Below are 11,036 nucleotides of genomic sequence, written 5' to 3'. Positions count from 1 at the left end.
TACAAGAGCATGCCTCCCACTAGACAACAGGTTATCTATACGTGTGAAAAATACACTGAATTGAAAAAAAACTTTGACTGAAAAAAAAAAAAGTGAAACAAACATAAAACTTGTGACATTGTTTCAAGTAGTGTCTCAACAGATTTTATGAATCCATGTTTTATAGACTAGAACTTTACTTGAATTAAAACCCTTGCAAACATTTTTTAAAAAGACATAAAAGACCAGAAATGCCACTGTAATGTATTTTAGCCCTAACAGTTAGCCTGAACAGAAAGTGCTCATAAACTGAAGAGTTTATATTGAGATACTACATTTAATCTCCAGCGTTTGTCCTTTGTCCCTACCACAGATGGTTTAGACATGCACGTATTCCCCCAGAAGACATAACTGGGGACAATGGCCAACAACACTTATCTCTGTCTGTGTTGTTTAATTGCAGTATTTATCATCCAATCACGCCACAGCATCAGAAAGTGACAGGCCTAGATGCACAACAATAAAATCTTGTTCCTTCTGCTATGGGATGTTTAAAATCACTTTCAAACATGGTCATGCTCACATTTGTGGTCGCTAAGGTGACAGAGAGGAATAGCAACAAGAAAAAAGATGGACTTATTGTAGGGCATATTTCAGGACAAACGTGGATACACTGCAATATGTCCTCATTAAATCCAGTCTTCATTATTAGATCGCACAAATCCGATTGAAATGACAAGTGTAACCGCAGGTCTCAGCTCTGATCTGCTGACTCCATGGTGATGGAGAAGGTGAACAACTCGCTGGAACAAGTAATCCAGCCTTGTTATGGAAGTCTTTCAATGTCCTATCTGTCTATCTCAGTCTATATTTCCAGGACTTATCAGCGTCCCCCATCCATCTAGCACTGCTGATATCTGCGCACCATTTTACTATACGGAGATAGGATCGAGACTTGTCTGCGTGTATGTGTGTGTTTCTGTGCCCATGTGTGCGTGTGCGTGTGCTTGAGCGTGTTCGTGTGGTTTATTGCTTCCAATGCATTACGACCCCTCTGGTGTCAGACTCATTCTATGAAGGCCCTTATCACTGGATGGAAATACCAACTCTATGACCCCTACAGCCCTGGGATAAATAGAGAGACAAAGAAAAAGAAAAAGGAAGTTGGGAAGGAAGAGTGAGAAAGAAACAGTGGAAGGGAAAAAAGTGACAGAAAGCGAGGTGTGGAAATGGAGAAAATGAAGGTACAGGATGAGAAGAGATATGAAGAAAGAAATATGAAAAACATGGAAAAATGAAGATATTTCCTTATGTGTCTAGAAGCTCAAACTCAAATGGGAAAGCTCTTTCCCATTCTTTAACCGTCCTTTCTTTAATTATCCTTTAGCTTCCAGCATCTCTCCGTGGATATTGAGCACCCCTGTACATCCTCGGTCATGGAATAGGGCATAATGAGGGTTTCACTGCTTGTGTGTGTGTGTGTGTGTGGGACACAGACAGAGAGAAATGGGGAGAAAGACAGTTCTCTGCAATCAACTACAGCAGAGTGACAAGGACATACACACCCAACTGGATTCATTTTTTTCATTACTTTCTTTATTCCTTCAATTTATGATAATATTCAGTGTCTGAATTTCTTTTTCCCCTCATCTTCTCCAGCCTCCATCTCCTTGTCTCTATCTTTTCTTTTCTTTGTTCATTTCCCCCTTTTCTGCCCATCTCTCTTCCTCTCAGTCCTTTACCTTAATTTATCACTCTTCTCATTCGCTCCTCGCCTCATATCTCTCTCCTTTCCTCTCCACCTTCCTGTCTCTCTGCAGTCCTCCTTCTCCCTCCCTACAATCTGTCCTCGTGCTCTGTATCCACTCCCCCTGCCCTTCTGTCTTCCAGGTCTATAAGGCATAACCGGCCTCTTGTGTCAGGGTTGGCTTGGCTTTGGTGATCTGCTACTTGTTTCTCCTCTTCTCTCTCCAGCTGCCTGGGTTTTGTTCCCTCAGCCTCTAATCGGCTTTTCCGGGTTTGGGATCGTCTCTTCCTAACTTTACCCTCTCTTGGTGCCACAGGATTATCCCTGTCAAAGAGGCCGAACTTCCTGGCTTGACGAGTGTGAGTCTATCTGTGTGTGAGTGGTTTTTCTATGCATGTGTGTGCACGCATGTGTGTGGTAGCTTGTATGTGCATCTTTGTTTTTTGTTGTTGTTGTCTTTTTTTCCTTACCCCTGATCCTCTGTAATCACTTTGAGACAATCCCATAATACCCTATAGGTTCAAAGGATGGTCTTTGTGTCTGTGTGTGTGTCAGAAAAAGTGTGTGTAAGAGAGATGTTTACCCCTTTTACTCAACTGCATCTTACTAAGTAAAGAAATGTGTAACATGCTGTCCAAAGAACTTATTTTACTATCATAGTTCAAACACTGTCAATGCAGTATGCTGTTTTTAAATGTTTTGATTCCATACATTGCATGATTTTACTTTTATCTTGTTTTGTTTTACACTGATGTAGAAGCATCCCTCAAGCTCATATTCCATTACAGAAGTCTGAGTTGACAGACATACCAGCAGCTCAGTGAGGCTGTACTGAACTAAATGCTAAAGCCTAAAATGCTAACAATGATGACAATGACAATGCTAACTTGCTGATGTGGAGCAGGTATAGTTTCCATGTTCATCATCTTGGTCAAGCGTGTTGGCATGCTAACATTTGCTAATTAGCACTAAACAGAAATCACATCTGAGGATAATGGGAAGATTTGCTGTGCCGGTTCCGGAAAGCTGGCCAATCAGAGCAGAGTGGGCTCATCAGGAGCGGGGCCTTAAAGAGACAGGAGCTAAGACTGCCCGTTAGAGACTGAGGCTGAACTGAGGGTATGCATAAAGGGCCAGTATAAGATAAATAAGGATTTTTTTGAACTGTGAATCATGCAAAGTTACTCTAGTGGAGTCCCAGAATAAAAATAAAGAGCTAGAAATTATATAATAGGTCCCCTTTAAGGATTTTTAACAAGGCACCTGGACATTTATTGTGAAAAAAAAGGGTCAGACACAGTTTATTATTCCAAGCAGAGGATTTAAATGTGTCCAAAAACATGTCCAATGGGGACCTTTAAGGTATCATTAAAGTTATGATAATTAATCCTGTGGGGACCATGAATGTCTGTGCCAAATGTATGGCGATCCATCTAATGGTTGTTGTGAGATTTTATTTAAAACCACAAATATAAACCTCATGGTGGTGCTAGAGGAAAGTCAGGGGATCACTAAAGCCACTGAGATACATCATCTGAGAGCCATGAACATCCATACAAAATTTTGTTAATGTAGAGGGCACATCCAAAAAAAATTCTACAGGTGCTAGAATGACTCAAACATGCAGATCACAACCACCTGAGTGATGAATGTGTATGTGTGTGTGTGTGTGTGTGTGTGTGTGTGTCTGTATATATTGCTTGTTCTGCTTTGTGATGTTTATTTGATAATGCCTGACGAAGATCCCTGTCAGATCCTAATGTTGTTCTGTTAAATTGAATTTGCTGGGAATCGGTACAGTGCACATTTTTTGCCTGAAATTTGTGCCAATCCATCATGTGAATGTTGAGACATTTCAGTGGCTAACTGAAAACTTTAACCTGCTAGTGCAACCTGCAGGAAAAGTGTGGATCACCAAAGTCATTAGAATTCATCCTTTTGACACCAAGAATGTCTGTAAAAAAATTCATAGCGGTCCATCCTACAGTTGTTGTGATATTTCAGTCCAGAAAGAGGTTGACTGCCTGACCATTGCCATCCTCAGAGCTATGCCCTGTACAAATGACACTGTGGTCAAAAAGCAATGCTTAAAGGTAAAAGACAAAGAGGAGTTTGATCAGCAGTTTGATCTATGCTGCTGATCAACCACATGGTGCTACAACTCTGAGCAGGAAGGGAACAGAAGGCTTGGCAGCCATTTGGGGACTGGCATTTAGTCTTGGAGTCTCCCTCCTTCTTTTGTTCTTCTCTTTCTGCTCATTTCCATCCCTCCATCTCCTCTTTATTTAACTGGCTCTCTGTAAAGGTCCTGCTGTCAGCCTCCACCTGTCCCTGTCACAGTAAACAAAGACAACCAGGAGACACAGCACTCTCTCTGTTCTCTCCTGTGTCTGCTCTCTTTTTTCCCCTGCCTTCTTCTCTTACTTTCTTTTGTCTCCTCTTGATTTCCTCCCTTGTCTCCTCTACGCCTCTCATCCCCTGGCATTTCTCCCTTTCTCTATATCACTCCCTCTGTCTTTCTCACTCAGACCTTTATTTTTTGTTTCTCTTTCATTCTGTCTCACCTTTTTTCTTACTTGTTTCTTTGTTTCTTTGTTTCTTCTTCTCTTTCTTTTGCTTTGTGACAAACTTAAATCATCACTGTCTTTTTGGTGTATCTCCCTTTTTCCCTTTTATCTTCCTCTATTTGCAGCCAAGTCCATTAAGTATTTCTGTAACAGTGTTGCTGTCCTCTTAAGTTGTGAAACTGACCAAGGTTATGATCTCAATGAACACACAATGAGTTTAAATGCACATACGAGTAGATAACATTGCATACATTCAATCTCTGTGATGCCCCTTTCTACTGTTAAGTGCAGATTTTTATATTCTGGCCTGGTTTACCACGTACAGAGCCTCAGCAGACTGTGAATGTCTGCATTATGCAAATCACTTCCTGCCCGCACAAACAAGCCGGGACCAATCAATGTCAATCCCCATTCCCTCGGCCAATCAATGTCAATCCCCATTCCCTCGGCCAATCAATGTCATTCCTTCTCCTACAAAACCGGGCCTAATCGAAAGGCATTGTTCCTCAGGCCTTGCATGCTAAATCAGGAGGGTCGGAGTGTCTAAAATTCTCACATCCCACACTTTGCCACATAACTTCATGAATCATCAATGCACAATGAGAAGAGATGAAAGCAGACATGATGACTTAGGGAAACAGATTTGAAGGAGAGCGAGGCAGAAGACAGAGAACGGCCCAGTTTTGGAACTTTTGTTTTTAGACCACTATAAAAAAAAAAACTAAAGGAGGTCAACCAAGCACTCTGTATCTGCAAATACAATTTCAACAGGTGTCCATCTAGCTCCATCCAGTTTCCCCAACACGGTTATTCTGGATTCAAATAACTTCACAGCAGCGAGGGGTAAACCCAATTCCAGGCTTCAAAATGTAATTTAAGATAGACATATGGCTGCATATGGTTGGCCAAATCATGTGTGACACTGGTCCCATAGTTGAGTCAGGACATACATCAGGACGCTCGTTCCTATATATGGGGTACTAAATCATTTTTATTTCATTAAAAAGATCTATTGGTTTTGAGTAAGAAAATAAAAGTTCTCCATGTGTCATCATGCAGTTTTTTTGTTAGTCGTGTTCAAAGTCAGCAATAGTTCTTTCCTCGTGTAATCACATTTTGATCATGAGTGATGAGGCTTCGCAGACCAATCCTCACGTGCTACCCGCTAGACCAATCAGGTGTCTGCTTTTTGGAACAACATGTAAATAAGAATCCAAGATGTCGGCCCAATTGTTATCAACATCGAGTAGCAAAGAAGAGGAAATTACAGCTAGACCTCCCTCAAAAGTGCATAAAAGGGCCCCAAAGACACTGGGTTTCATCCCACCTGCTACAAGCATTTCATAGACAAAAAGCCCCCACATGCGGCTGAGAAACAGGTCACACAGCATGCTGAAGCTCAAGATGCACACAGAGGCGAGTCTGTGCCACTGTGTAGTACTTCAACAAAGTGAATGTCCAAGAAAGAAACTTAGGTCCAAGACGGGCCTGCCAGTAGCTTGTGCTGGTCCTGTGCTCCCTGCCTTGTGCATAATTTGTAAGAAAAGGGACAAGTACATTACTGTGGGAGGCAAACGCCAGAAGGACCATCTGTCACAGGCAGAAAAGTTGTCAGCAGGTAGGTAAAAAACAGAAACAAATTACACACACACACGTTTGAATTTAAAGTTGAAGTTTAAAAAAATGCCATATGCTGGGTACCATGGCTAACTTTAAATTACAATTACATCATGCATTTAATATTTACTGTATAGTTAGAGTCAGCATTGTTTTAAGCATTGTTTTGCATATAGTTACAAGTACATATACATCTATAACATATAATAGAGCAGGGAGACTCTGCCTTAAGACTCAAAGGAGGCACCATTATTGAAACAAAATGACCACTGTGTTGTTTTAATTACATTTGTAACGTGTGGAAGGCTAAGATGGAAAATCATTTGTACAAATGATAACTAGGCTAAACAGTGTATTGATCCTTCTGGGCCAAATAATTAACAATAATAATTTTGATTTATAAATTGATTTTCATATACACTAGATGGATCGCACCAACAGCATAATAAAGAGGGAGAACTGTTTTGCCCATTAGGGTAATAAAATAGCCACTTCCTTTTTTAAATTAAAGGGCAGTTGCTGAAAGCTGCCGTGATGAAGGAAGACACTAGAATTCTTGTGCATATTTGAGACAAAGACTGTGTGTCCCTGGTGATGCAATACCACAAGTCCTGTTACAGACAGTACACCAAGTTCTTGACCAAGTCTACAGCAACAATTACCGGGACCACAGAAGAAGCACAGTGAATAATTATATTGCTTTTTCAATGAATAATTAATAATTCCCTCACGTCATTTCACATTTCAAAAGTAAAGCGTTGACTGTATATAGTATATAGTAGTTATATTGTCAGTTTGTCTGTAGACACAATCTTGACTGCACAACTCTTGGCACAGTAACTCAATATGATAAAATGTGTAGTGATGCGTGAAGGTAGAAGAAACTAGAAATAATTTATTGCAAGGCAGGGGGTATTTCATCAAGCACTTGCTATCAGATGGATTCTCTTTCTGAAGAATAAATAAAAAAAATCTTCTAAAATCGCTTGATCAATTGCTTTCAATTCAATTTGCTACTATTTAATCAATATTTAAAATAGACGCCATTATGGAACATAAAATGATATATCTTTTAAATTTTTTATGTTTTTTCTTTTCAGATATGAGGCAACCTTCAATGCCAGCTGCAAGATCATCTGTGTGAGGATCATCTGCCAATGTAAACCAATGAGTGCTGACAATGACCTAGATAAGAAGGATCTCCTTAAACCTTGTGAAAAAACATGAAGATGATGATAGTGATCGGGATGACAGTGGTGAGTAAGAGGCGCGCCGTGTTACCCGGGAGATGGGCCGCACCATTGCATTCTGTGTGGTTGGACACAGGCTGCTGCAGCTCACTGAGGAGGGCATCACAGAAGGAGACAGAGCGCTTCTGCTGGGTGATGATTTCATGGGGAGGAAGAGGAGATCTACTGCTTGAGTATCCAATTCTGCCATGTGGGACGGAACCGAACCCCACCACGGAGTCTCTGGACTCTGATTTTGAGCTGTAATGCATCTATTGTAGAACTGTCCCATTATTCAAAATTAAGGGGAGTGGGGTAGCATTTTGATAAATTTCAGCAATCTTGGCCCAAAGTGTGCATTTTTTTTTCTTTCTCTGATTACATAGTGCCTACCGAAAATGCAAATTGTACTAGGCCTATATTTATAATTTTACTTGGTGCCAATCACTGAAGTTTAAGCACATTTTCTAAAAATTTGCCATATTTCATGTTAAATTGACACTTGAATGTACAAATGCACCAACACTTGTCTCAGATGTTTAGGGCACATGTGTAAATGTCATTTTGAGATATTTTGTGTTGCTAAAATGAATATAAATGAAGTTACAAGCAAAACAAGCAGCATTAGCGTTTGTCTTGTTTTTTAAATTCATATTCATATACATAAAATAACACAAAGTCCATAAGGTTATTGTCTATGCAACAATGCAAGTAGTGCCCAGGTGTGGGAACGAAAATCAGTTTCTAGCCACTTTTTCTTAGTTCACCTTATGGTCTATAACCTCCACCAGAGGCAGACTATCAATTCCCCATGGAAGTTACACAGTAGCACTACACCAAAGCTGTAGCCCTACTTCCAAGCCTCAGGTGACACACAGTGCAAACGTTACTATTAATGAAGTTATTATTATAACTTATCACTAATTCAATCACCTGTGCATACCTAACATTATATAGGCGTGTCTAACCCCTTTCTCTCAGTTCTCACTTGACCTACGACAGGCTTACATCGCAAACGCTTACCTCTCGCCCGTGCTCTGTGATCCACATTCCTTGGCAACATACTGTCCACGACTCGATTCAGCAGTACCTACAAGATACCTCCTTCACCACCACATCCACATGGAACCCTTCTCCTCCAGACACCGCGCTTCTGATCAGCTGGGATCAAGACGCTCCGCACGCATCCACGCAATAGCCCACTCGGATGCGGCTCTTTTCCCTGCGATTAACATCTTCAAACGGACATTTGCTCACCTCTGGCGAGCTCTCAGAAAGACAGTCGTCCCATTCCTACGAAATGATGATTAAGACAAACTTTCCAACTCTATGAAGACTCTACTTTCATCAATCCTCTCGCCAGCAGCTCAAATCCTCCTGCTCTTACGGGTTCACTGTCCGCCGCCAGGCCGCCGCACACCAATGAGGTCACAACGCTGGCTGCTACAGCTGAACCCAGACTTCTTCAGCCCTGGCTGAAGGCCAGGGGGGAACTCCACATGTACTTCAGACTTCACTTCCATCCCAAATTTTCCTGTTTATTTCTTAGGCATCCCAACAACAGGTGCTCGTTTTAATTATAATTGCTCACATTGACTCCCCTTTCTGTCATCCAAATTGGGATATAGCATAAAACAGGCAAACAGAACAGTTGTTTTTTAATGTCCCCCGTGTCTCTTGGGCACAGCTTCAAAATCATAAAGTCAATTATATTAAGAAAAAAAAATAGAAAAAAAAATAAATAACCTTGAGCTTCCTCAGTCACTATGGCATACACTGAGGAATTTATTGCTTCAATTGACTGCATTTACCGCAAATACTGTGTGGACATCCACTTAAAAGTGGCAAATTTTTTGCTTAAGTCAAGTCCATTTTTATAGCGTCAAATCACAACAAAAGTTCATGACTCATGACTCTTTCATATGGAACTTCAGTGCGCTATATATGCATTCTACCTGACCCAGACATCATGCCCTCAGCTCAAAAATCCCTAAAGCCCCACAACTCGAGGGAATCTCCGACTGAATTATCATCTGCTTCCAGCGCTTCCCTAACGAGGAAAACATTCCCTCCACAGCCTACAAAGCCAGGCTTTTGCAGTTCTGCACAGCCTCCAGTTCCACCACCACTCCAGCCAACCACTTGCTTGCAGGTTCCCTACCCAGCACCACCCGCACTTGGCACACCAATGATTCCATCCTGCCACCACCATGATGGAGCAACAGACTGCTTCAGCCTTAGCTAGGGCCAGGTCATATTTCCTCACATGCCTGTTCCCTCTGTCTGAATTGCCTTGTGTTTTTGTTTCATCCGTCTGTCTATGAGCTGCACATTTTACCACTTCACACGCATCCCTTCATACCTCATCCCTCGACCCTCATCCTCTCATCCCTTCATCCCTCACCCCTCGACCCTCACCCTTCGACCCTCATCCCTTCATCCCTCATCCCTTGATCCTCATCCCTTCATCCCTCCCTTGATCCATCTTTTATACATCATCCTGGCTCTCCTCCTTCGATATTATCCATTTACAGCACCCCTTACTTTTTGCTTCCTCCTGCCACAGCGACTATAACTCCCTCACTTCCATCTGTTTCTTTTCATTCATTCAACCTTTATTTACATCTTGAGGTATCATTGAGGGCATGCCCTCATTTTCAGTGACATTGACTGACTATCAAACGCTTTGTAACAGTGAACAATTTTCAATGCAATCGTTTCATATGGATTCAGTGCTTCAGAGAGCCTAGTTCTCCTCATCACTAGTTGATACATCAGCAAGCCACGGAGCTCCCTCCTTCTAACCCATTCTGTTTTGTTTATCTTTTTTCTTTTTTCTTTTTTTGTAGCTCCAAGAAACCTTTCAGGCCACCAGATCATCCATTTTCTTGTACGTGGTCGTCCCATGGTTTCCACCCGGCCGATCTTTAACACCGTGCCCACCAGCACTTTCACTCTGGCCTCCACCAGCCCTCCTTCATCCTGCTACTGAACGCTGTCTACGATCGCGCCATCATCTCAAACACACATAGACATTAAATGCCCTACACTATGCGCCGGTGGACCATCCCGACCACTATTTCATCCTCTTTCCCACCCTTGGTTCAATCGCGTTTTCCGCCCAGTCCTCGAACTCCTTCATCCCACCCCTCAACCCTCCTGTATCCCACCACCACGTACGGTTTGCGATTACGCTAATATCTCAAACACCCATAAACATCACATGCCCTAAACTGTGCTCCGACTGACCATCCCGATTGCTGGTTTGTCTGTTTTCTCATTCTTGGTTCACCTACGGTTTCCACCCAGTCGTCGACCCTCCTTCCTCCCACCCCTCGACCCTCCTCTACCCCACCTCCACGCACAATTTACATTCACACTAATATCTCAAATGCCCATACATATTACATGCCCTAAACTATGCTCTGACTGACCATCCCATTTTCTAGGTTTATCTGCAGTTTCCAACTAGTCCTCGTCACCCCTGCATCCCTCCACTTGACCCTTCTGAAAACTGAGGGACTGGCTTTCAGGTGGGAATCTGGGGCACTCTCAGGGGCACTGTACCAAGCCTTGTTCGACTCACACTTCGGCATGTTATCTAAAGGTCCGAACCACGTCTTATGCCAAACGTTTGTCTTCTGTCTGAAGTGAGGGGCACAACCTGTCTCCCCACAAAGTCAGTCTACGTTCCTAACCTTACTCTGGCCACTCCTTCCACATCGGAGCCACTTCAACTGCTTCCAGATAAGAAATCCCAGACCACCTGTTAAAAATTAAATAAATAAAATTCTGGTCTGCCCAAGCTTCCATAGCTACCTCAGCGACATTCAAAGAGCCCATTCTCACTTAGTCCAGTGAAGTCAACTTTGGGGGATGACGAAGCTGAAAGCTCAT

General features: G+C 42.2%; 1 long non-coding RNA gene across 1 annotated transcript; it reads left to right on the top strand.

The window, feature by feature from the left end:
• Positions 1 to 5,349: 5,349 nt before the first annotated feature.
• LOC121899277 lies at positions 5,350 to 7,679 on the top strand. The gene is made up of 3 exons (XR_006096667.1): positions 5,350 to 5,911; positions 6,422 to 6,593; positions 7,011 to 7,679. It is a non-coding gene; the product is annotated as an uncharacterized LOC121899277 (long non-coding RNA).
• The last annotated feature ends 3,357 nt before the right edge of the window (positions 7,680 to 11,036 follow it).

Source organism: Thunnus maccoyii, chromosome 6, assembly GCF_910596095.1.
Source record: "Thunnus maccoyii chromosome 6, fThuMac1.1, whole genome shotgun sequence".
NCBI classification, from domain to species: domain Eukaryota; kingdom Metazoa; phylum Chordata; class Actinopteri; order Scombriformes; family Scombridae; genus Thunnus; species Thunnus maccoyii.
Note: the sequence above shows the minus strand (reverse complement) of the source record. Positions and strands in the feature narration are given on the sequence as shown.